Source organism: Giraffa tippelskirchi, chromosome 11, assembly GCF_054371585.1.
Source record: "Giraffa tippelskirchi isolate mGirTip1 chromosome 11, T2T-mGirTip1v1.2.pri, whole genome shotgun sequence".
Taxonomy (NCBI): Eukaryota; Metazoa; Chordata; class Mammalia; order Artiodactyla; family Giraffidae; genus Giraffa; species Giraffa tippelskirchi.
Window position 1 is genome coordinate 136,168,763 of NC_137285.1, and position 26,865 is coordinate 136,195,627.

A 26,865-nucleotide genomic window follows, 5' to 3' on the forward strand; every position below is an offset into this window, starting at 1 on the left:
TAAGTGAGAAACATAATCCTCAGGACGGGAATGGGGTAGAACAGAGTATGGAGGGAAACTCATATACAGTGACGAAAAGACTCCATCATCTCCAGCAGAGTGATTAAGGGTTTGGGGGGTGAGGAGACCATGACCCAACTTTGAAAAGAAGCACTGATCTAGTACTACCCATCCTAACTTGGCATCATAGGGATAAGGAAATAAAGACAATCCAAACAGGTTTCTCGTATTTATCTCGTATTTATCTACTTTGAATGTCGTTAATCTGCTGACAGGCTTGGCAAGCCTGCAGGTCCTGGACAGGGCTGGGCAGTGCTCCCAATGGGCGTTTAATGAACACCGTGGAGACTTGTCAGTAGCTCCCCTGGGGAATCCAGGCTGAATTGGAGCCCACACTGGACAACTATGGAGAGACAAAAGACTTTAAATTCACCACTCTGCCCTGTTCCTGAAGGTCTGTTCATTTTGTGAGCCATGTAGAACTCAAAAGGCTGAGTATTTAACAAAGACTTAATCAGATTTGGCTTTTGTCATCTTTAAGACCTGTTCTCATGTCTGTGTTCTGCCTTCTCTACTGGTGTGACTTTGGTCAAATGCCTTAACCCTCAGGGTCTTCATTTGAAAAACAGGGATAAGAATAGTACTTATCTTGGAGGTTTAGTGAAGATAGAACAAGTATGTAAAGTGCTCAGGAATGCCTGGCATATAGTTAGTGCTCAGTAAATGACAGTTATGGTTATTAACAATTAAATTCCGGACTCTTTGGGAGCATCACCCACCATCATCGCCTTTCTTTCTTCTCGTTTCTACTCACAAGCAGTATTGGGCTCTAACTCCCTGTGGACAGAAGCTCTGAGTGCAGACCCCTCATAAGCTTGGCTCTCCCCTCAGCTGTCCCCCAGCCTGGCCTCAGGTTGCCCTGCAAACACAGGCCATGTGGGGCTCACGTGATCCCCAAAGGAGGTGCTGTTTTCTCAGCAGCTCCACTCCCATTTCTAGGCTCCGTTGACCTGTGTCTGTGCAGACAAAGCCCAGTGTGTTTGTGAGGCCCTGGCCATTGTGACGCTGAGTAATGAGAGGGCTGGGCAAGGGAGGAAGGCAAGAAGCTGCTGAACCAAAGCCAACAGTGCTCCTGGTTGTTTTCATCCGGCTGTGGACAGCGCCTGCCGCCCAGTGGAAGGGTTTCAACACCAGAAGCTGTGGGCCCAGCCGAAACCCCCTGTTATACTGCCCCGCTGGGTCCCCCGGCCCGGACGGGGTGGTGGGAATAAGTTTTAGGGGGAAGGTATATTGGGTAGTTGGATAGGGAGGTGGGAAAGATGCCCTCTGGTTCTTGCTTTCTGGGCTTCCCTTTCTTTACTCAACAGGAACACAGAGAAGGTACCCACTGTGGGATGAGTTGGAGGAGCACAGGACTTGGAGAGACAACTTGGCTTCAACACTGGCCCCTGCTGCCTTCCACTGCATGTGCTTGCATAAGTTCCGTCGTGTCTCCTGCAGCCTCAACTTTCATATCTGTAAGATGGGACCATCACAAGGTTGACACAAGGGTTGTGTGGGATGATGCATGTCTCAGTCTTTTTTTTTTTTTTAAAGAAGAATTTATTTGTTTCTTTATTTTTGACTGCACTGGGTCTTCCTTGCTGCGCACAGGCTTTCTCTAGATGTGGCAAGTAGGGGCTACACTTTGTTGAGGTGTGCAGGTTCTAGGCAGGCAGGCTTCAGTAGCTATAGTGCTTTGGCTCACTGGTTGCAGCTCGTGGGCTCTAGAGTGCTGGCTCAATAGTTGTGGTGCAGGGGCTTATTTGCTCCGTGGCATGTGGGATCTTCCTGGACCAGGGATTGAACCTGTGTCCCCTGCACTGACAGGTGAATTCTTAACCACTGGACCACCAGGGAAGCCCTGTCTCAGCCTTTTTAAGGCAGGCAGTTATGTGCACAAATATTTCTTTGGCTTGTCTTTCTCTCTGTGCCTTCTCGTCCCTTTGTCCTGCCTCCTTCCTATCTTCATTTCTTTCTTTTTTTTTTATCCAGGCTTATTCCTGAGGCCAGGGATTTTCAAACATTTCCACCAAAATGCTCCTAACAACCAAAAAGGGCAAAAAAAGATTTAGCCTAAAGTACCCAATACAGTGTGAAATTTCCTTGGCATCTCCTGTTTATTTCTAAGAGTGCTGTGGCTCTCGTGTTTGGCTCCATGTGGAGCAGTTATGGTTCTTGGCTGGAAACACAGAGCCTGTTCTTAGTAGCTCAGGCAGAACAGGAAGTGAAGAGCAACTGTGGATTTTGTAGGCAAAACAGAGAGTCCAGTTCTCCCCATAGAGAAAATATGCCCAAACCACCTCTCTGGGGCTGCCCCAGTGAATCCCCAAGTCGCGTCAACCTTAAACACAGACATCACAGCTGCCAGACGGAGTTGCTTGTTCTGAGTACGTGGGGAACTGGGTACCGAGGCTCCACCACTGCTGTGTATGGAAATTGGTGTCTCTGTTAGAATGCTGCCAAAATTTGGCTTCCTTAAGTCTGCATCCTCAGTGGCTTTTTGCCAAATTAAGGTCTTATATGAGTGTTTGTGGGCTTTCCAGGTGGCACTGGAAAGATCCTGCCTGCCAACGCAGGAGACGTAAGAGATGTGGGTTCGATCCCTGGGTCGGGAAGATCCCCTAGAGGAGGGCATGGCAACCCACTCCAGTATTCCTGCCTGGAGAATCCCATGGACAGAGGAGCCTGGCGGGCTACAGTCCAGAGGGTCACAGAGTCAGACATGAACTGAAGTGACTTAGTGCACACCCATGCATGAGTGTCTGTGCTTTCCTGGTGGCTCAGTAGTAAAGAATCTGCCTGCAATGCAAGAGATGCTATTTCAATCTCTGGATTAGGAAGATCCTCTGAAGAAAGGAATGGCAACCCACTCTAGTATTCTTGCCTGGCAAATCCCATGGACAGAGAAGCCTGGCAAGCTATAGTCCATGGGGTTGCAAAAGAGTTGTTGTTCAGTTGCTCACTTGTGTCTGACTCTGTGACCCCATGGACTGCAGCACTCCAGGCTTCCCTGTCCTTCACCATCTTCCAGAGCTTGCTCAAACTCATGTCCATTGAGTCAGTGATGCCATCCAACCATCTCATCCTATGTTGTCCTCTTCTCCTCCCACCTTCAATCTTTCCCAGCATCAGGTCAGCTCTTCGAATCAGGTGGCCAAAGTATTGGAGCTTCAGCTTTAGCATCAATCCTTCCAATGAATATTCGGGATTGATTTCCTTTAGGATTGACTGATTTGATCTCCTTGCAGCCCAAGTACTTTCAAGAGTCTTCTCTAACATCACAGTTCAAAAGCATCATTTCTTTGACACTCAGCCTTCCTTATGGTCCAACTCTCACATCCATATATGACTACTGGAAAAACCATAGCTTTGACTATACAGACCTTTGTCAGCAAAGTGATGTCTCTGCTTTTAATATGCTGTCTAAGTTTGTCATTGCTTTTCTTCCAAGGAGCAAACATAGGTGTTCCAGTTTAAAATATCAGGCCTTAGCCCCTCCCAAAGCATTCCCCAGCCACGTCTTTGTTATTGTCATATTGGACCAATGGACCAATGACCCCCTTTCTCTGCACTGGTCACAGTTCCACTGTGAGGATCACCTGATGTTTCAATTGATGTTGGTTTGCGTGGTTCTCTTCTGCACTTAGCTCCTATCTGGTGAAGCTAATTCAGGCCCACTCAGCTCACCTCATGTGCAGTTTTGTTCACAGTAAAGCACCAAGCCCCTGCCTGATCCTGGTCCATAATTCCTGTTGGAAATGGATCCCTTTGAGAGAAAGTGATGAAAGGATTGTGGCTCTTTTTCTTTGGAACTTTGACTTTTCTCATCCCTAAATCTCAGTATCTTCCTCAGCAGAAAGCCACAAGGCTGTTGATGAATCTTTGAAACAAAACACTTTTCAAATTTCCCTATGGCTGAAGGTAGCAGGGTTGATGCCATGGAGATTCATGTCTTCTCTGCAAAATGCAGGCTGACATTCTCCTGAAGACATTGTTTGGAACCGATTCTCTCTTATAAAACCCTCTCCAAGGAGTGGACTCTGAAACTACTGGCCAGATTTCAAATATGTACATGCAGAATGAGAGATATTTTTCCAGTTGGTCACTAGAAATAGAGCCTGGGAGAGAGCCCTAAAACTGGAAAGTACATTTCATAGCACTTTTTACCCCTAAAAATAGAAAAGTAACTGCCGTGCAAGAGGCGGGACTGAGGCCCTCGCCCAGGAAGGAGAGGAGGGCTGATTGCTGCCCTGTCTTGACCTGATGAGACCCACTTCCCTGCTTGGGAAGGAGCCCTGTCTCCTGAGATCTGACTTCAAAATCCTGAACCCACACCCTCCACCCTCTGCTCCCCAGCTGTGCTGTATTCCACACGAGAGGTGTGACCTTCCATCTCTCCCCATCCTGCCCAGAGCCATGTACTAGGTTGCCAAAGCTTGCCTTTGGCATGGATCTGGGGTCATTGATAGTAGGTGTACCAGCTCCAAGAAAAACCAATGTGTTGGAGGCAGTAGGTAGATACTTAATTTGGTGCTGATATATTTGCTGAATGGACTAGGATCTGGGTCCATATATTCTCATGTAACTCTGAAATGTGACCTGTGTTTCCCGAGAGCACACCAGACAGGGTGGCAAAAATGGGATGCTGCTGACAGCAGTAAATCACATTTCACTGGTCTCACCTGCTATTACATGCTTCAACTTTCCCTGAAGTGTCACTCGAGTGTTTCTGACCTTTCTTGGGGCTCTATCAGATGTTCTCAGAAAGAAGCCCTTGTTTCCTTTTGGTGCCTTCCATTGTCCTCCTGTCTGCCTCTGGCCTCTTCCAGTGGAGTCCCACACTCATGATTCTTCAGCCAACAGCCACTGTGAAAATGGGCATGCCCAAGATTTCCTCTGTCCACTCAAGGCCACTGTTCGGTCCCTTGCCCCTGGAACTCTCTTCTTCCCAGGCTTTTCTCCCTGGAACCCTCGCATTGAGTCCCTGTAGGGCTGGGTGCACCGATGTGGCCAAGTGACATCACTGTACTGGATCCAGAATCATGCTGCCATTCCTGCAATGACTGCTTTGTTATTAGGCCAAGCTTCTCTCTCCTTTGGATTCCAGTCCCAGCTCTGCAGCCAACTTACTGAGTGATCTTGAGCAAAGCAACTAATCTCTCCGGGTTTCAATGCACTTACCTGTAAAACATGGGAGACATGCCAGCTTGTGTCTGTGTGTGTGTTAGTCACTCCGTACGTAGTGTCTGACTCTTGCGACCCTGTGGACTGTAGCCCACAAGGCTCTTCTCTTCATGAGATTCTCCAGGCAAGAATACTGGGACAATAGCATTGAAACATGTATATTATCATATGTGAAACAGAACACCATTCCAGGTTCGATGCATGAGACAAATGCTCAGGGCTGGGACAATGGGATGACCCAGAGGGATGGGATGGGGAGGGAGGTGGGAGAGGGGTTCAGGATGGGGAACACGTGTAAACCCATGGCTGATTCATGTCAATGTATGGCAAAAACTACTACAATATTGTAAAGTAATTAGCCCCCAACTAAAATAAATAAATTTATTAAAAAAAAAAAAGAATACTGGAGTGGGTTGCCATTTCCTTCTCCAGGGGATCTTCCTGACCCAGGGATCGACCCTAGGTCTCCTGCATTGAAGGCAGATTCTTTACTGTCTGAGCTATAGGGAAACCTAAAATCCTTTCTATTTTAGGATTTGATGACCCTTTGGAGGCACAGTGCTTTAGCAACCAACTCCAAGAAGGTATCAGCTACCTCTATGAGTCAAGCCATGGCCAGGTGCTTTGTAATAAGGAATTGCTCTTTTCCTTCCTCTCTCTGACAATAAACAGGACTCTCTACTCATCACTTTGTTTAAAACCTTCCAGTAGCTTCCTGTCATAAGTAGAAAAACTCCAGACTCAGTGGCACCCTTTCCTGGTGACATCATCTCATACTTTTTTCCACTCTTGTTTAATACACTCCAGATGCAGGGGCCCTCATTTCATCCCTGGAACATTCTGTGTCCTTTATTCCAAGGTGTTTGCACGTGTTCGTCCTTCTATCTGGAATGCTCTTCCCCCAGGCCACCCTTGACTGGTCCTTTCTCATCGTTCAGGTTCTCAGGGTGCCTGGCTTAATACCCTCTATCTGCCTCCCACCTGGCCCCTTCGCCAAGCTTGTCCTATTCAAGAGCATGGCAAATTATAGTCCAAGGGTCAAATCTCTTCACACCTATTTATTCATAGGTTGCCTACCGCTGCCTCTGTGTTACATCACCAGAGTTGAGGACTGTGTATGTGTGGCAGCAACAGAGGACATACGGTCCATAAGGCTGAAGCTGTTTACCATCTGGCCCTTGTCAGGAAGAGTTTGCCAGCTCCCGCCGTTCCTGTAGCCTCCTTTATCCTCAGCACCCATCAGTATCTGAATTGATGAGTCAGCCTGCTTCCTTGCTTTTCGTTTTTCTCCCTGCACCTAGAATGTAAGTGCCATCCAAGTCCACAGACTCATCTCTCTTGATCTGAGTGTCTTTATTATTTCTTAGCACAGTGCCTGATACAGAGCCAATAAAGAAGGGTAGCCCAGATGGAGTTGGGTCTATTTGCTTTTGCTTTATTACCACAACAGTGAAATTCAGTATGAATCCTAAGATAAGTCCCCCGCACCTCCGTGGTTCCTTTCACACCCCCTCTACCCACTGCCAAGCTCTCCTCTGCTCTCACCTCTTATCCCTACTTCTCCCCTTTCTTAATCCCTCTTTGATATTCCCAGCTGTCGGCATCCTTTTGCTTTTCACTCTGCATGCATTTTTGGCCTAGTCCTCAACCCTCTGGGAAGCCAGCAGCCCTCCAGGGTACAGCCCATCGTGAGGAGGTCAACCAAGAGCCACACCGCATTCCTCCCAGATAGTTCTGAGTGTGGCTGTGAGGGGTGATGTTTTGAGGTGTCTCAGAGACTCAGATACACTTTTGAGAGACCTTCTTACCTTCATACCAAGGAGAACTTTACTATTCGGGGCTATTTGAAAAATGAATCCAGGTTCTCAGGGAATGAAACTCAGGAGCCCGGAGAAGTTTAATCTAAGAAGCTCTGGATGTCAGATGTGGAGGAGCTTTCTGGAATCATCTGGTGCTTCCCAAGTTTCTCCACCAAACCCCACTCAGTGGCCACTGAGAGTGACGCATGGCCCCCAGCAAGGAATGGGGGTGTCACTTCAATGTAACCTCCCGAAATTCATTTTATTTCAACAACTTATTGGGACATTGTATTCTGTTTCATGCTGGATTTTTAAAGAAATGATTATTTTGAAATCTTCAAGCAAAAATCCTGATCCACATCACCCCGTGGCTTTATCCATCCCTAATGCTCTCCGGTCTATGCCCTCAGTCCTGCAGGTACTGGTAAGTAAGTAGCTTGGTAAGTATGGAAGCTAATCTGATGTGTCGTTTAACAGATGAGGGAACCTAGGACTCGGCAGAGATGGCAGGAGCCTCCTAACCCTTAAGCCTGCTCCCTGCCTGCCTTCTTGGGAGGAATAGCTCCTCTGCGGTGGACCAGACGTGTGCCGAGTGTCCTCTGCGTGCCCCTCCAGGTCCACTGCCACCCTTCTCCCCGTGCTCTGTGACCCTGGAGGCTGATCTTTACAAGCTGCATCCATGTCTCTCTTGCCTTCTAACTTCTCATCAGTGGCCAATGGCAGACAAGTTCAAGGAGAGTGGAAAGGAGAGAGTGGTCAGGGTGATTATTTCCCCAGCTACCTCCCTGCCAGGCCTCAGGTTGGCGATGGCTGTGCTGCCGACTGAAGCCAGCTCCCCCTTACAGCCAGAGAGGCCCCACTGGGATCTGGGAACTAGTCCATTCTTCTCCTCTTTAGATCTAGGGGTGGTGGCAGCTTCTTTACTTGCCAACCCCAGAGAGCTTCACTACCCCAGCCACACATTTGTCTATAGTGGCCTCATTCCATTCTCTTCAGCAGTCCCCTTCGTTAGAGTGTCCTTTGTTTCCTGCCAGGACACTTAGAGTAAATGGTACCAGAAACAGCCCCTCAAAATGAGATTCTGGGATCGGGCTGCCGACACATTTATTAAGTACACGTGTAAGTATCAGATGTATGTGTGTGTGTATGTGTGCTGAGGCTGGGGGGGAGCTGATTATTGTGGCTTGCAGTGTCCTCACAATTACTTAAATCATTACCGGTTGTGGCAGGGGATGGACTGGAACACACGGGGAGGGGATTTTGATTTGAGGTCAGTGGCGGTGCTTCTTAGCTGCTCTGGTGACAATGGTGATTATTTGGGTTGTAGTGCAGGCTGGCTACCTCGGGAGACCCTAAAGAGTGTTCACAGACAAAAGAAGAAATTAAAAGCTTTGAACATCCAACTGAGAATGCAGAAAGAAAAGGAGGAAGCCTCAGTGGTCTGGAAGACACAATGCCTTGTCTAAACAAATGGCTCAGACCCCCATGGCACATACTCTTTCTCCTTGCAGCCATACTTATGGCTCCACAGAAGTTTCTCATGGCTAAAGAAGAAAAGGTGATGACAGGCCAGGTGTATAGGTGGATCTACACTGTATCCTGGAATGCCACTCGTTATAGACTTGCTCAGAGGTGGCCCTAAACGATAGTGGTGATGGAAAATCCAAGTGGCTATAACTTTTGGCAGTGCAGAGACTTTGGCTCTTGCCAGATTGGAAGACTGGTGATAAGGAGGTCTGGGGAGAGGCATGTAGGTGGATCTCTGGGAATGGGTACAAAGGGTAAAGACATCTGTGTCCTGTGAATATACTCACCAAGGGCATTTACTGCAGACAAAGTTCCAAACAAGCAAATGGACAAGACAGTCTGTCCGAGCAATGTCAGTCATTTTTCCAGGTGACCCTGTGCTTGCTCCATAGCCAGAGTGGTCATGGCAGCAGGGGTGGCTGGCATAATGGGTCCAACAACATAGATGTTCCCTTACTAAAGCTGCTTGAGCTATCACCATTGCTAAGACCACCCTGTCAAGACAAAGGAAGCTGATGTAAGCCTCTAAAGTGGAACCATTCCTCACGGAACTGACAGCCACCTGGCCACAGGATAATTGCATTGGACCCCTTTTATTATGTAGAAGGCCAGGTTTTGTCCTCATGGGAAAAGGTACCCATTTCATTTCTAGAATTTTCTTTCTGTACCCACAGTGGTTTTGGCAGCACTATCATTTAGGAATATGTAAAGAGCTTTATCTATTACCATGGTATTTCACACAATATTGATTCCAAGTATGGAACTCATTTTATAAGAACAAACATATAACCTGGGGCTCAAATACAGAATTCACTAGTGTTTCCATATACCCTATCATCCAGAAAGAGCTGACTGGGTATCTATCACAAATTATTAGCTGTCTATTCCAAATTAGCCATCTATTACAAGTTATCCCTATACTTATTTTAAAACAACAAACATTATATCCCAGTTTCTTGATGGGTCCAGAATATAAGCATGGCTTAGTGGGGTACCTCTGACTTAGGGTTGCTCACAAGGTGCAATCAAGATAAAGCCAGGGATGTCATCTTCTCACGTCTTGACTAGAGGACGAGTCACTCACTCACATGACTGTTGGCAGGCTTCAGGTCCCGGCTGGCTGTTGTCCGGAGACATCAGTTTCTTGCCATGTGGACCTCATCAGAGAGCGGCTCACAACTCAGCAGCTGGACTCCATCAGGACAAGTAAACAGACAGCGAGATAAAGCCTGCAAGACAGAAGCCAGAATCTTTGTAATCTAATCTTAGACGTGACAGCCATCACTTTTACTATATTCTATTCACTAAAGCAAATGACTAGGTCCAGCTCACATTCAATAGGAGGAAAATACACAGGGGCATCAATACCTGGAAACAAGGACTTTATGACTTCATTCCATCATTTATTTCGTGTCTCCTTGAGATATCAAATCCAATTCTCCCACTTTCCCTGTAAATCCTGTGTGTGTGTGTGCATGTGTGTATTATTTTAGCTCACTGAGAGACCTTCCTGCCTCCATCTCATTGAGATCTACTGCTTACAGTCAGTCTAGAAGTCCCTCTCTCTCTTGGAAATCTCCCTTCTCTAAAGATAAAAGAGGGAGAGGTCAACACAGTGCTATGATTATACATGATACTAGATAAATATTTGCTTCCACATGCCAGCTCAAAGCCAAGTATTCAATTCTTTCTCACCCAAACATTCTCCCCTCTTCCTGTTCCTACAGAGTGTCTTGATTAAATTGCACAACTGAGCAAACTCAATCTGAATCTATTGAAAAACAAAGTAAGAAGAGTCATCAAGTATAAAGGCCTACACATCTTTGGGCTTCCCTGATAGCTCAGCTGGTAAAGAATCCTCCTGCAATGCAGGAGACCCTGGTCCGATCCCTGGGTTGGGAAGATCCCCTGGAGAAGGGATAGGCTATGCCACCCAGTTCGGTATTGATGGGCTTCTCTGGTGGCTCAGATGGTAAAGAATCTGCCTGCAATGAAAGAGACCTGGGTTCGATCCCTGGGTTGGGAAGATCCTCTGGAGGAGGGTGTGGCAACCCACTTCAGTATTCTTGCCTGGAGAATCCCCATGGACAGAGGAGCCTGACGGGCTCCACGGGGTCACAAAGAGTCAGACGTGACTGAGTGACTAAGCACAACACATACGTCTTCATTTCAACTCAATTATATACTCAGTTATTGAGTGGTTAGCATTTTCTAGGGATGACACCAGTGATCGTCGTTATTAAGGGAATTCAAAAAGTCTGGACCAAGAGTTCTCAGAGTGTGGTCCCAGAAACAGCAGCATCAGCCTCATTTAGGAATGTATTACAAATGAAAATTCCCAGACTGGACCCGGGACCCAACTGAATCAGAAATTCTGGGGATGGGAACCAGAAATATGTATTTGAACAAGTCTCTCACCTGTTCTGGTGCATGCTCAACGTGGAGAACATTTGCTCTAGAATGATGGCTTTTAATTCTGGTTGCCCTCAGTATCACTTGGGACGCTCTTTCAAAATAGCAAAGACAAGTTTCACCACTGACCAATTGAATCATAACCTCTGGGGGTGGGGCCTAAGCCCTGGAAGATTTTTAAAGCTTCTCAGTTACTTCTGTTGAGCAGCCAAGTTTGGGAACCATTGATCTAAAGGCCCACATTCAGTACAGTCATGGATTGTAAATAACTAATGCAAACCAAACTGGGGTAGCATTTTAGAATAAAGAGACTAAAAAAGGCTATAGATAAGTAAAGAGCAACCTGAAATAACGCTGGATGCTATAGCAGATACACTTCCAAAGCACTGGTACCACAACATTTATTTCTTATTCTTGCAACAGCCTCGTGCAATATCTGCAGATCTCTGATTCATGCAGCCACTCAAGAGACCCAGCTCTTTCTGTCTTGCGGCTCCATCCTCCTCTAGATCCTTAGAGTCCACCCCATTCAGCAGGTGGATGAGGAAGAAGAGTAAGAGATTGTGTGGCCCTCTTCAAACTTCATGGGAGGGTGTGAACCCAGAAAGAAGAACCTGAGAGGGCTCTAGCAGGCAGTCTAGCGGCATCATTGTGATTTTCCTCAAGGGACTGTCATCAAATATCTTGAACAAATGAACTGCAAGTTTGTAGGAAACACACGAACTTTGCATTCCCATTAGTTATATATGGACTTCCCATGCTTTTCTCAAAAAAAGGCAAATAAAGAAGTCATATAGTTGGATCCCTTAGTTGGATAACTTGAATACAGAAAAAGCGTGAATGTTTTGAGGACATGGTGAAAATAGCAGGTTTTGAGGAGAAAGTCCCAATAAAGGAAAGAGGAGGAGGAGACTGTTAGAACCTTCCGGAGGTCTTGAAGAAAGTAATTTTACAAGTCTAAATATATCTGAGATGTTTAGGAGAGGAAGATGACCTGACAACTATGCCTGTGAATGTTTCCCTATACACATTTATATATATTCAAGCAAGCTCTCCATATGTTGTGGGATGTGCCCTTTCTCAGTTATGATAAGCACTTGGCATCGGAATGTGCCAGAGAGTGTGTGTGAGCTGCCTTCTGGGTCATGTAGTGGCAAGTTAAGGGCAGCCATGATGAGCTGTGGGTGGTTAGGAAAAGGCAGTGGTTCTTTGGAAGCTGAGAGAGTTATTTACAAAGCTTGAGGGTATTTTAGGCAAACCATGCTAAAACCGGACTTTTTCAAAGACGCGCCAACAGAGGTTTCAAAATTGGCCAGAGACGATGGTTCTTGGGTCTAAGACAAGTTAGCTACATCTCCTGGAATTAGATTTTAAAGTGTTCTTCTATTCATTGATTCAAGAAAAGCACATGGAGAAGCTAATGTTTGCCAGAAACTGTCATCCCTGGGGATGCAGCTGTGATCAACACAGAATATGCACCCTGCCTTCTCTGAGCTTGCATCTGATAGGGACTGTGTGTGAATAACTGACTCTTACAGTGCAGTGTGATAAGTCTTTTGTGGGATCTTAGAGGATACTCAAGGTAGTAATGACCTAGTCTTTGGGGGAAAGCATGTATTGTTTATAATTGTGCTTGACTGCAAATAACTGACTCCATCTCCTCACCTTAACCTCTCCCCAGGGAGGGGGAAAACAGTGGGTTTAACAACTAAGAACTTAATATTTCCAGAAGCAGGTAGTCCAGGGTTACATGGCAGCTCAAAGATGCCATCAGGCTTTTGCTCAGTCATTCTCAACATATGGATTGCGTCTTCGTAGTTGCAAAATGGCTTTTAAAATTCTAGGCAGTGGTTTCCCATTCCAGGCAGTTTGTAGAGGAAGATCAGATGGCAAAATACCAGAGGAACCTGTTGGGAGGTTTCCAAAGTCTCAGTCCAGCACCTTCTGATCTTTTTGGCTAAAGCTGTGTCCCATAGCTACTCTAGATGCTAGAGTCGTGAGAAATGTCGCTTTTGGCTCAAAACTCTGCCTCATCAGGCTGAAGTGGACTTGTGTTCATCAGGAAGAAGCCAGAGTAGCTACAGGAGAGGTGATTCCAGCAGCTTGTCTTGGGGGCTGGGGTAGGTGCAGGAAGCAGGCGCCATATTGTAGACTTCATTGGTTTTGTGTTTATTTTTGGAGCTCTCAACCACTCTGGCAGTTTCAGGTGACCACGAGGCTGGAGCAGATAAGGGGACCTGCTGAAGGCTTGAATCACTCCCCTCCCTCCAGTTCTCCCCATTTGGGGCAGAACCACCTGCCAGCAGGCCTGACGTGCTCTGTATTGGATGCAACAGGGAACCGGATTCCCCTCCCCGACACTCGCCTTAAGAGAGGACCTCAAAAACACAACCATTCCCACGTAAAGCATTTGAGTGTTTTTTCATATCATACTAATTTCTCCCAGCAAACCTGGAGGGAAAGCAAGTGTGTGGTCCCATCATAAGGATAAGGAAACAGAAAGCAGAGAGGGTGGACTCTTGCCCAGGGCCACACTGCAGGTTAGGGGCAGACACTGGCCCAAGGCACAGAGCATCTGCTTCTCTCCTGTCCAGGTCAGGTGTGGATGCCCATGAGTGCCTGCATTGAGCAGCGCTGAGCTGAAAGCCTGGCTCAGGTGAGCCGGAGGATTGGAAAAGGAGGGCAGATGCACTGGGGTCACAGTCGGTCATGGTGTCCACCAGGAGGGTTGATAGGGCCCCACTGCCTGGTCCCCTCCCGCTCCTGCAGGGAGACAGGCCACGGTCAGAGGCTCCAGGATGGCTTTCCTGGCCTCAGCCTGCCAGGATGGCCCCTCCCTGGGTGAGTTCTCCCTCTTCTCCCCGTCAACCCAGCTGGTTCTCCTCCCTTCACATGGAGCCTGAGAAAGTTGGCCTTCTTCTCTTCGGTCCCTTTTTGCTCTCAATTCCTGCTGAGCCTCCAAGGCTGTGAGCGGGGTTCAGGTCCCCTGGCACTTTCCCTTTCCCTCCCTTCTCTCTCAGCCATGGCTCTGGGTGTCTCCCCTGTCCTGTCCATGCCTGGCAGCCATGGCCTTACTGTTAGTCGCTAAGAGGAACTTTCACACTTCTGCCTGGAGCACGCCTGGCTCCAGGCTCTAAGCTGGGTCTTCACAGAGGCTCACGGAGATAGCTGTGTGGAGGGGGCGTGCTGAGCTGTGCCTCTCAACACCGTTCCCTGGTCTGAAATGCTCACCCGGCTCCTGCGAGGCCTTCTCATGACTCAGGGCTCAGTTCACGTTTATCTCCTCTGACAGGTCTTCTCTGCCCTCTGTCTCCTCCCCTGTCTGAGGTTCACCAGCCTTAGAGGATCCCTCTCCAGGGCCCATGGGTCTCAAAGCATCAACCCCACTACAGTGTACAACCCAGGCCTGTCTTCCTCCTCCCTCCCCTCGCACTGTGTGTGCTCAGTCGCTCAGTCATGTCCGACTCTTTGCAGCCCCGTGGACTGCAGCCCGCCAGGTTCCTCTGTCCATGGGATTCTCCAGGCAAGGATACTGGAGTGGGTTGCCATCCCCATCTCCAGGGGATCTTCCTGACCTAGGGATTGAACCCAGGTCTCCTGCATTGCAGGCAGATTCTTTAACATCTGAGCCACGAGGGAAGCCCCTTGCATTCTGCAGATCTAAACAGTGCCTGGCAACAGTAAGTCCTCTACATATACCAGATGAATCAGGGATGCATTATGGTACAAGCCATTCTGAAAGCATGTGGGGAAAACCTTTGTCACATCCTTGAGGTACCTTATCCTGAAGAAGTTGTTGAGAGAGAAAGAAATAACCATAGCCCATGTTTGTTGAGCACTTCGTATATGCCAGGCACTGTCACAAGCTCTTTGCAGGTCATCGAATCTCCTGTTTTGCTCCTTAGAAAATAGAGGACCAGAAAGGTTAGGTAAGTTGCTCAAGGTCCCACAGCCAGGAAGTGGTGGAGGAATTTCAACTGTGGAGCTCAAGTGATTAACCCTTTAGCACACGTGCTGCATTTTTAGTGCCAGCTCCCTACCCTCCCAGCCAAGCCAGAGCCTTCACGTGGATCAATTAGACAAAAAGGCAAGACACAGCCTGCCCAGCCCTTGCCACTCCTCCCTGCCCCATTGCTAATGCGGGAGTGAGAGGTCGGAGGGAGGGCTGGGGGCCAGGTGGGAAGGAGAGCTGGGGAGACTTCTACAGAAAAGGTGCGTCCTCTGTAGCACTCACGGCTGAGAAACCGGGGCTGTGCCTCCTCCGAGATCCTGCCAAATCAGGGCAGGGAGGAGTGGCTGGGTGGAGACCCAAGTCAGGGTGAGAAAGGTGCCACGGTGTCCCCATCACCCGAGAAGAAAGGTGACTCCTGTTTATCAATCAAGGATGGGCTGGGAACAGGTCTCAATAGCTCAGCGCTCTGGCTTGCGGAGCTGAGCCGGTTGCTTCCTCCCAGTGGAGGTAGGAGCCAGAACCACCCAGGCAGGCGCAAACATCTCCTTCCATCCAAGGTGCTCCCACAGTCTCTCACGCGCCACCATTGGCAAGAGATCTGGAAATGTTTTTCCCTTTGTTTTCTTTCAAGATAAACGTTTATGTCATCTTAGAACTTGTTGAGAAAAGCATACAGCTTCCTTATCTCAGCTGCATCTCCCAGGATGGCTGTGAAGCCTGAAGGCTTATAAGAGTTATTGGAGCACCCAAGTGATGCAGCTGTTTGGCTCCCACGCACAGTCTCTGGGTCCCACTTCTGATTGGTTGCAGAACCTGGGTCACTCAGCTACCCTCCCATTGCCTCAGCTCTCTCTTTGCCCACAAATGGGGTGACAATTGTACCTGTTCATAGAACTGTTAGAATTAAATAAGTGACCGATGTGATTGGCACCATGAAGCAGCCTCTGACATATGGCAAGCAGTAATGTAAGCGTCAGCTATTATCATTATCCCATTTTATAGGTGAGGGAAACTGAGGCTCAGAGAGGTGAAGTGACTTTCCCCAGGTCACATAGCCAGTTGGTGGCAGAATGAAGATCCAGTCTCTGTAACTTGATCTTCCAACTTCAAGCCTGATGATCCACAGTGAGCCTGATGATCCCTCCATCATCCTGCCAAAACAGCAATATTTCTTGTCTTTCAGACAGGACCAGAGGTACCCGGTGGGGAGTATTAAAAAGATGATGGGAAGAGAGAGGAATACTTGTCCACATTCTTCTGTGTACCACACTGTTCAGATTGGGGATTGGCAAACCTTTTTCTTTTTAGGGTCAGGGTCAGATAGTAAACAGTCTTTGTGAGCCATCTGTTCTGTGTTGTAACTACTCAATCTCTGCCGTCGGAGCGCAAAAGCAGTCACAGGAAAGACGCAAATAAAAGTGCATGGCTGTGTTCCCATAAAGCTTTATTTATGAACACTGCAATTTGAACTTCATATAATTTTCATCTATTATGAAATAGCACTCTTCTATTTTTTCCAGCCATTTGAAGGTGTAGAAACCATTCTTGGCTTGAGGGCCACACAAAAACAAGCAGTGTGCTGGGTACCCCAGGGCAGTGTGCTGACCCCAGATGTAGAGAGGCTGAGAGTGAATCCTCTCAGCACTGCTGAGACTCTGGGAACTTCTTAACAGACCCAGGAAACAGGCTGAGCCCATGCTCTCAGACTTGGTAGTTTGGGTCCCCTCTACATTTGTCACCACCGTGTGGAGATGTGGTAAGACCCACCCTTTATGGGACAAGAGAAGCTGTCCTCGTGGAGGTGCCCCTTCAGTGTATGGGGGCATTTCCTCTGGTACTTGGGCCCTTTGGGGAAACACCAATTAGCTGATATCTAAGGACTGATGCTGAAGCCGAAGCTCCAATACTTTGACCACCTGATGCGAAGAGCTGACTCATTGGAAAAGACCTGGATGCTGGGAAAGACTGAGGGCAGGAGGAGAAGGGGACGACAGATGCTGGGAAAGACTGAGGGCAGGAGGAGAAGGGGACGACAGAGGATGAGATGGTTGGATGGCATCACCGACTCAATGCACATGAGTTTGAGCAAACTCTGGGAGATAGTGAAGGATGGGGAAGCCTGGCTGGCTGCAGTCCATGGGGTCTCAAAGAATTGGACATGACTTAGAGACTGAACAACAATGACAAGGAGGTAGGCGGCCCCAGCCAGGGACCTGGGCTAGCACCATAGTCCTGACCTGGCATGTGGCATAGGGACAGTGTTCTGTCTAAACAAAATGGTCTCTGAGCTCTGTGGCACTGATGATGAGACCCACCACTTCCTGGGTGGTACTCAGCAAGAAGGAGGTTGGGAGGGCTCCCTGGCAGGTAGCCCTCATGGGCTAACCCAGAAAAGTGGCTTGGTCTTCAGGATATTGGCGTTGTAGTGGGCAAGTGGCAACAGAATGTGAGTGAGAGATACATGTCTGCAAGATGAAACTGCCATGAGATTTCCTGGAAGGTGTGGCTGAGACTGGGAGAGTTTCCCAGAGGCCAGCTGGCCTTTGTCTGGCTCTGGAGAGTGGGGAAGAGCCAGACAAAGGCCAGGTCATTTTCCACACGTGAGGCCTTGGGCACGTGCTCTGTGGAGCCATCTGAGAGGCTGGGGTCTGGAGCCGGCCCTTCCTCCCTGGTGCACTCCGGAGAACCCAGGGGTGCCCTGAGCTGGAGCTGCTGCTCCAGCTGCAGCAAAGCCACACCATGCCTGCTGCCCTCAGGCCTGAGCTTGCTTAGTCTTCCCCTTAGAAGAAACCGGCCCCACCTTGTGCAATAGGTGCAGCCTGTTCTGGAATCTTCCACAAGCCAAGCCTGACTGTGGATGGCCGGGGACCTGGGCACTTGGCTGTTTGTTGTGTATCCTTTTAATATTGTTGCAATAGAAATAAACACTCTCACAGTAAGAAAATAGAAAAATATGGTAAGACAAGAGACAAATGAAAAACATTCACAACCCTGCCTCTCAGAAGTAAGTCTGTTTTACTTTTCCTTCCAGTCTTTTTTCTGTGAGTCCACATGTATGTGCAGGTGCTGCTCATCCAAATGAGACCGTAGGAGGAATTCTGCTTGGGGAATTCGATTCTTTTTCATTTTACACTGGAGGATGAGCGTGTTTCCCTGTCAAAATACATTTTTCTTTTCCAGTACGTTTGCCCACCATCTGTGTTCAGCAAGCCTTTCTTTCAAAGGTGTAGGGCACTTGGGTTGGGGTCACAGGTCCCAACTGGATCCCAGGATCCAGCCCTTTTTAGGTAAGGGTGCCAGGGCGGGCTCTGTGGTTTTGAGTAATGGAAAAGCCCCAGGCTCGCTGTTTTCAGCAAGAGCTCCTGCCCCAGCCCTGCGCTGACTCATAGGCTATCTTAGACTAGTCAGTTCACCCCTCTGGGCCTCAGTTTCCTTGTCTATAAAATGGGATGGTTGGATTAAGGGCTTTGCCAGCTCTAATGTTCCATGACTAAGCACCTGGAGACGCCCCAGATTCCAGAACTCTCTGGGAGCAATGGCTGCTGAGGGGAAGTTGCTGCTTCTTGGTGAGTAAGCCAGAGTCTGAGCCCCGACGGGCTGAGCTGGGGGGTCTCCATCTGGAAGATCTGAGAGCCACCCCTGGGGTAGCCAGCGCCCTGTGCGGTGGTTCTCAGGGCTGGGTTCCCTCCATCTGCTCACTCCCCACCCATGTGGAGAGGGAAGCAGCTGCTCCAGGGCCAGCACTGACCTCACAGCTCCCTCATTTCTTGGTCATGGTATTCATAGCTGGAACCAGCTGCCAACAGCTGCTGGTTACATTTTGAAATACAAACCACGTGACTGGGCAGGATGTGCGGCCCGAGCTGGTGCTGGGGCCAGCTGGTGGGATCTGGGAAGGGCCTAGGGAAGGGTTCTTGAGTAGGCAGGCCCTCCCACCTCCTTTTTCCCATCCTCCTCCTCCCCTCTTCCCTTCTTCCAGGAGCAGCAGCTGGCTTTGGTCAATTAGGTTGGTGGAGATCCTGCCTGTGAAACTTGGAGGCCAAGGCAGCTGCTGCATGGAGGCTTCAAAGGGGTAGGAATATTGTAAAAGATAAGCTGCAGAATCCTTCTCCCAGAGGTACGGGCTGTTTGCCTTCCACATTCTCTTGCAGAAATAATAGCAATAACAACAATCATAGCAACATTGCTACTAATGGTATGGACCTAACAGAAGCAGAAGATATTAAGAAGCGGTGGCAAGAATACACTGAAGAACTGTACAAAAAAGATCTTCACGACCCAGATAATCACAATGGTGTGATCACTCACCTAGAGCCAGACATCCTGGAATGTAAAATCAAGTGGGTCTTAGGAAGCATCACTACGAACAAAGCTAGTGGAGGTGATGGAATTCCAGTTGAGCTATTTCAAATCCTCAAAGGTGATGCTGTGAAAGTGCTGCACTCAATATGCCAGCAAATATGGAAAACTCAGCAGCGGCCACAGGACTGGAAAAGCTCAGTTTTCATTCCAATCCCAAAGAAAGGCAATGCCAAAGAACGCTCAAACTACCACACAATTGCACTCATCTCACATGCTAGTAAAGTAATGCTCAAAATTCTCCAAGCCAGGCTTCAGCAATACATGAACCGTGAACTTCCAGATGTTCAAGCTGGTTTTAGGAAAGGCAGAGGAACCAAAGATCAAATTGCCAATATCCGCTGGATCATCAAAAAAGCAAGAGAGTTCCAGAAAAACATCTATTTCTGCTTTATTGACTATGCCAAAGCCTTTGACTGTGTGGATCACAATAAACTGTGGAAAATTCTGAAAGAGATGGGAATACCAGACCACCTGACCTGTCTCTTGAGAAACCTGTATGCAGGTCAGGAAGCAACAGTTAGAACTAGACATGGAACAACAGACTGGTTCCAAATAGGAAAAGGAGTACGTCAAGGCTGTATATTGTCACCCTGCTTATTTAACTTATATGCAGAGTACATCATGAGAAATGCTGGGCTGGAAGAAACACAAGCTGGAATCAAGATTGCCAGGAGAAATATCAATAACCTCAGATATGCGGATGACACCACCCTACGACAGAAAGTGAAGAAGAACTAAAGAGCCTCTTGATGAAAGTGAAAGAGGAGAGTGAAAAAGTTGGCTTAAAGCTCAACGTTCAGAAAACTAAGATCATGGCATCTGGTCCCATCACTTCATGGGAAATATATGGGGAAACAGTGGAAACAGTGTCAGACTTTATTTTTTTGGGCTCCAAAATCACTGCAGATGGTGATTGCAGCCATGAAATTAAAAGACGCTTACTCCTTGGCAGGAAGGTTATGGCCAACCTAGATAGCATATTTAAAAGCAGAGACATTACTTTGTCAACAAAAGTCCATCTAGTCAAAGCTATGGTTTTTCCAGTGGTCATGTATGGATGTGAAAGTTGGACGGTGAAGAAAGCTGAGCACCGCAGAATTGATGCTTTTGAGTTGTGGTGTTTGAGAAGACTCTTGAGAGTCCCTTGGACTGCAAGGAGATCCAATCAATCCATCCTAAAGGAGATCAATCCTGCGTGTTCATCGGAAGGACTGATGTTGAAGCTGAAACACTAATACTTTGGCCACCTCATGTGAAGAGTTGACTCATTGGAAAAGACCCTAATGCTGGGTGGGATTGGGGGCAGGAGGATAAGGGGACGACAGAGGATGAGATGGTTGGATGGCATCACCAACTCGATGGACATGGGTTTGGGTGGACTCTGGGAGTTGGTGATGGACAGAGAGGCCTGGCGTGCTGCAATTCATGAGGTCGCAAAGAGTTGGACATGACTGAGCGACTGAACTGAACTGAGTGAGTGTTTGCTTCTACGGGCTGGGAGCCAAATGTTTACTTGCTTCCTCTTATAGTAGGAAGTCCTCATTAGATAGTTTTCCAGAGTGAAGTTCTGCTATTATTATCCCCATTTTACAGATGAGGACAATAAAGCTCAGAGATTAAGCAATTTGCTCAAGTTCAGTTCAGTTCAGTCGCTCAGTCATGTAGGATCTCCTTGCAGTCCAGGCGACTTTCAAGAGTCTTCTCCAACACCACAGTTCAAAAGCATCAATTCTTTGGTGCTCAGCTTTCTTCACTGTCCAACTCTCACATCCATACATGACCACTGGAAAAACCATAGCCTTAACTAGATGGACCTATTGGCAAAGTAATGTCTCTGCTTTTTAATATGCTATCTAGGTTGGTCATAACTTTCCTTCCAAGGAGTAAGCGTCTTTTAATTTCATGGCTGCAATCACCATCTGCAGTGATTTTGGAGCCCAGAAAAATAAAGTCAGCCACTGTTTCCACTGTTTCCCCATCCATTTGCCATGAAGTGATGGGACTGGATGCCGTGATCTTAGTTTTCTGAATGTTCAGCTTTAAGCCAACTTTATCACTCTCCTCTTTCACTTTCATCAAGAGGCTCTTTAGTTCTTCTTCACTTTCTGCCATAAAGGTGGTGTCATCTACATATCTGAGTTTATTGATATTTCTCCTGGCAATCTTGATTCCAGCTTGTGCTTCATCAAGCCCAGCGTTTCCCATGATGTTCTCTGCATATAAGTTAAATAAGCAGGGTGACAATATACAGCCTTGATGTACTCCTTTTCCTATTTGGAACCAGTCTGTTGTTCCATGTCTAGTTCTAACTGTTGCTTCCTGACCTGCATGCAGGTTTCTCAAGAGGCAGGTCAGGTGGTCTGGTATTCCCATGGTTTTCAGGATTTTCCACAGTTTATTGTGATCCACACAGTCAAAGGCTTTGGCATAGTCAATAAAGCAGAAATAGATGTTTTTCTGGTACTCTCTTGCTTTTTTGATGATCCATTGGATGTTGGCAATTTGATCTTTGGTTCCTCTGCCTTTCCTAAAACCAGCTTGAACATCTGGAAGTTCACGGTTCACGTATTGCTGAAGCCTGGCTTGGAGAATTTTAAGCATTACTTTACTAGCATGTGAGATGAGTGCAATTGTGTGGTAGTTTGAGCGTTCTTTGGCATTGCCTTTCTTTGGGATTGGAATGAAAACTGAGCTTTTCCAGTCCTGTGGCCGCTGCTGAGTTTTCCATATTTGCTGGCATATTGAGTGCAGCACTTTCACAGCATCACCTTTGAGGATTTGAAATAGCTCAACTGGAATTCCATCACCTCCACTAGCTTTGTTCGTAGTGATGCTTCCTAAGACCCACTTGATTTTACATTCCAGGATGTCTGGCTCTAGGTGAGTGATCACACCATTGTGATTGTCTTGATTATGACGAACTTTTTTGTACAGTTCTTCAGTGTATTCTTGCCACCTCTTCTTAATATCTTCTGCTTCTGTTAGGTCCCTACCATTTCTGTCCTTTATTGAGCCCATCTTTGCATGAAATATTTCCTTGGTATCTCTAATTTTCTTGAAGAGATCTCTAGTCTTTCCCATTCTATTGTTTTCCTCTATTTCTTTGCATTGATCGCTGAGGAAGGCTTTCTTATCTCTCTTTGCTATTCTTTGGAACTCTGAATTCAAATGGGTATATCTTTCCTTTTCTCCTTTGCTTTTCGCTTGCCGTCTTTTCACAGCTATTTGTAAGGCCTTCTCAGACAGACATTTTGTACCTTCTCAGACAGACATTTTGCTTTTTTGCATTTCTTTTTCTTGGGGATTGTCTTGATACCTATCTCCTGTGCAATGTCACAAACCTCCATCCATAGTTCATCAGGTATTCTCTCCATCAGATCTAGTCCTTTAAATCTATTTCTCACTTCTACTGTATAGTCATAAGGGATTTGATTTAGGTCATACCTGAATGATCCAGTGGTTTTCTCCACTTTCTTCAATTTCAGTCTGAATTTGGCAATAAGGATTCATGATCTGATCCACAGTCAGCTCCTGGTCTTGTTTTTGCTGACTGTATAGAGCTTCTCCATCTTTGGTTGCAAAGAATATAATCAATCTGATTTCAGTGTTGACCATCTGGTGATGTCCATGTGTAGAGTCTTCTCTTGTGTTGTTGGAAGAGGGTGTTTGCTATGACCAGTGCATTCTCTTGGCAGAACTCTATTAGCCTTTGCCCTGCTTCATTCTGTACTCCAAGGCCAAATTTGCCTGTTACTCCAGGTGTTTCTTGACTTCCTACTTTTGCATTCCAGTCTCCTATAATGAAAAGGACATCTTTTTTGGGTGTCAGTTCTAGAAGGTCTTGTAGGTCTTCATAGAACTGTTCAACTCCAGCTTCTTCGGTGTTACTGGTTGGGGCATAGACTTGAATTACCGTGATATTGAATGGTTTGCCTTGGAAATGAACAGAGATCATTCTGTCATTTTTGAGATTGCTTCCAAGTACTGCATTTCAGACTCTTTTGTTGACTATGATGGCTACTCCATTTCTTCTAAGGGATTCCTGCCCACAGTAGTAGATATAATGGTCATCTGAGTTAAATTCACCCATTCCAGTCCATCTTAGTTCACTAATTCCTAGAATGTCGATGTTCACTCTTGCCATCTCCTGTGTGACCACTTCCAATTTGCCCTGATTCATGGACCTAACATTCCAGGTTCCTATGCAGTATTGCTCTTTATAGCATCAAATCTTGCTTCTATCACCAGTCCTATTCACAACTGGGTGTTGTTTTTGCTTTGGCTCCATCCCTTCATTCTTTCTGTAGTTATTTCTCCACTAGCATATTGGGCACCTACCAACCTGGGGAGTTCATCTTTCAGTGTCCTATCTTTTTGCCTTTTCATACTGTTCATGAGGTTCTCAAGGCAAGAATACTGAAGTGGTTTGCCATTTCCTTCTCCAGTGGACCACATTCTGTCAGACCTCTCCACCATGACCTGTCTGTCTTGGGTGGCCCCACACGGCATGGCTTAGTTTCATTGAGTTAGACAAGGCTGTGGTCCATGTGATCAGATTGGCTAGTTGTCCGTGACTGTAGTTTCAACCTGTCTGACCCCTGATCCCCTCTCTCAGTGCCCACCATCTTACCTGGGTTTCTCTTACCTTGGACACGGGTTCTCTCTTCACGGCTGCTCCAGCAAAGCACAGCCGCTGCCCCAACAAAGCGCAGACGCCGCCCCTTACCTCTGACTCACAGTAGCTCCTCTCAGCCACCGCCCCTGACCTCGGGCGTGGGATAGCTCCTCTTGGCTGCCCAAGGCTGCCCAGCAAATGCAATGGGACTCAGGACTGTCTGATCCCACCCTTCAACTTCCTTGAACTTCATGCCTCCATTGACAAGGATCCTCCCAGCATAGCTTCAGGATTTTCTTTCTATGCAGAGATTTCCAGAGACTGCACAATTCTATTGGTCCTGGACATCTGTGTACCAGGTCTTGTACTCACACGGGTGTACCCTAGATGTGTGATATTTGGTCCCCAAAGCAGAAGTTTAAAATGTCATTGATAAGACAGGAGCGGTCCTAGGATATGTGCTATGTGTTAAGTTGTTTTAGTCGTGTCCAACTCTTTGCAACCCCATGGATTATAGCCTGCCAGGCTCCTCTGTCCTTGGGATTCTCCAGGCACAAATGCTGGACTTGATAGCCATTTCCTTCTCTGGAAGATCTTCTTGACTGAAGGATTGAATCTGGGTGTCCCACATCGCAGGCAGATTCTTTACCATCTGAGCTACCAGGGAAACCCAGTCCCAGGATACCTTTCTCTTTTTCATGGCATCATGGAAAGAACTCATATTTTAGAGCTACGCCAGCTGCAGTTTGAATCCCACCCCTGCCACTTCTTAGCTGTGTTGCTGTGGGCAAGTCTCTTACCCTTTCTGTGCCTCAGCATCCTCATCTATGAAATCCAGTTTATAGGTTGACTCTCAAGGACTAAAGAGACTGTAGGTAGAGTACGACCACATGTGTGCAGTGTAGCTCAGCCATGTCTGACTCTGCGACCGCATGGACTGCAGCCTGCCAGATTCCTCTGTCCATGGGTATTCTCTATTCTCATCTACCATCACATAGTAGATGCTTAAATGGATGCTCGTGTAATGACTGAAAGAAGAGTGTCTGGAGTCAGATGGCCTGGGTTTGATCCTATCTTATCTACTTACCAGTTACATGATCTTCAATTATGTACTTTTACCACTATGGTCCTCAGGTTCTTCCTCTACTGAATGGGGATAAAAATAGGATTGTTGAAAGGAATAAACGAATGCATATATATGTATCAGAACAACAATAGGCATCTTAGCAAATATTAGCTAAATAAGTACCTTAGGAAATAGTGACACATATTAACTTGCTCAATACATGCTAATTTTATTATTAATTATTCTTGTTTTATTATTAACATTATTTTGTTTTATATTTATATTTTGTTTATATATTTTGTGTTTATTTTGTTTTTATATTTATATAAACTATTAACATTATTTTGTTATATTATTAACATATTTGTTTTGTTTTTATATTGTGTTAAACAATGTTTAACATTGTTTTGTTTTTATATTTTTTGTTTCTGTTTTATATTTTATATTTATTTTGTTTTTATATTAACATTATTTTGTTTTATAATGGATGATTTTATATAAATCATGCATGTGATTTATAGACTCAAAATCCCCTCACTGACTCTCCTGGATGACCATATTTCTATTCATGGCCCTACACATTAAAATCATCCAAATTTACAACTGCAAAATCATTGAAAAGTTTTCTTTCCCTGTTTACTATCATCATGTTGGTCCTTTCTGGAATGTTTCTTCCATCAAAACTCTCCTTTCCACTCCCACTGGCTTCATACCTCATCAGTCACGTCCACCTGCTGTGAATGAATAGAGCTACTGCTCTCCTGGAAGCCACTTTTGATGCAGGGAGAAGAAGACCATGGTGGCAAGGGGCACATGGTTCTTCCAGTCCACTCCCCTCTGCTTGGTTATTTCCAATCAACACACCCAAATAATTAGGCCCTGAACTTAGATCTGACTACTCCCTTGCTGGAAGAACAGTCAATGATTCCCCATGTCTTTTATTTTACACACAGATTCCTGAGGCTGAGATTGAAGATTTTCCATAGTCTGGTCCAAACCCACCAGGAGTCACTGTTGTTGACTGTGTACCTTGAGTGTTGATTATGCAATGACTTTATACCATTCATAGTAGTTCCTATGTCATTGACTGTTTCAGGATTGGGCAGTCCTAAGCCGCTTCATATCAGTGAGATGTGAGGAGAGATTTGCTCAGAGCTTTTTGGAAAAGAGAAATGTCTTTTCCCTCTCTCCTTTTCAACAGGAACAACCTATTCCCTGGATTCAGCTGGCAGCCATCTCATAGCCATGAGGATGGCCACCTTGAGGGCAGTGTCAACACAGAGCAGAGGAGAAAGGAGAAGAACTGAGAAACAGTCATGGAGCCCTGGTCAAACTACTTCTGGATTTGCCCTGCCTTGAACCTCCTGCCTCTTGGCAGAAAGTGGCAATGGTGTTTGCTACTTCCAAGCCTGGCCCCTAAAATGACCCATGCAATTTCCTTGCCCTCTCTCGTATCTTGCTGTCTGGCTGAATGCAGAGTTCCAGTAGAAGACTCTGCAGGGGCCTTAAGGCAGGGTTCCACACCCCTGGGCCACAGACCTGTTAGGAACTGGACCGCATAGCAAGAGGTAAGCGGCAAGCAGGCGAGAAAGCAAAGCTTCATCTGTATTTACAGCAGCTCCCCTTCTCTTGCTTTACTGCCTGAGCTCTTCCTGTCAGATCAGCAGAAGCAATGGATTCTCATAGGAATACAAACCCTACTGTGAATTGCATATGCAAGAGATCTAGGTTGCATGCTTCTCATAAGAATCACCCTGAAACCAGCCCCCCCACTGACCCTCCTGGTCTGTGGAAAAACTGTCTCCCATGAAACCAGTCCCTGGGGCTGGTTGGGGACTACTGCCTCAAGCCATAGCAATGCCACCAGATATAAGAAACCTGGATCTCTGAGTCACCACTTGGAGGA

At 46.8% G+C, this 26,865-nt stretch overlaps 1 long non-coding RNA gene across 1 annotated transcript in view; it reads left to right on the forward strand.

Annotated features, from left to right (window-relative positions):
- Nucleotides 1–1,083: 1,083 nt before the first annotated feature.
- Nucleotides 1,084–26,865, forward strand: part of LOC145526838 (uncharacterized) — a 45,285-nt gene continuing 19,503 nt past the window's right edge. Inside the window, exons 1-6 of the long non-coding RNA XR_014069226.1 lie at nucleotides 1,084–1,285; nucleotides 1,368–1,517; nucleotides 5,760–5,845; nucleotides 6,295–6,530; nucleotides 7,343–7,449; nucleotides 26,161–26,527. This is a non-coding gene — a long non-coding RNA (uncharacterized LOC145526838). The remainder of the gene's footprint in view (nucleotides 1,286–1,367; nucleotides 1,518–5,759; nucleotides 5,846–6,294; nucleotides 6,531–7,342; nucleotides 7,450–26,160; nucleotides 26,528–26,865) is intronic.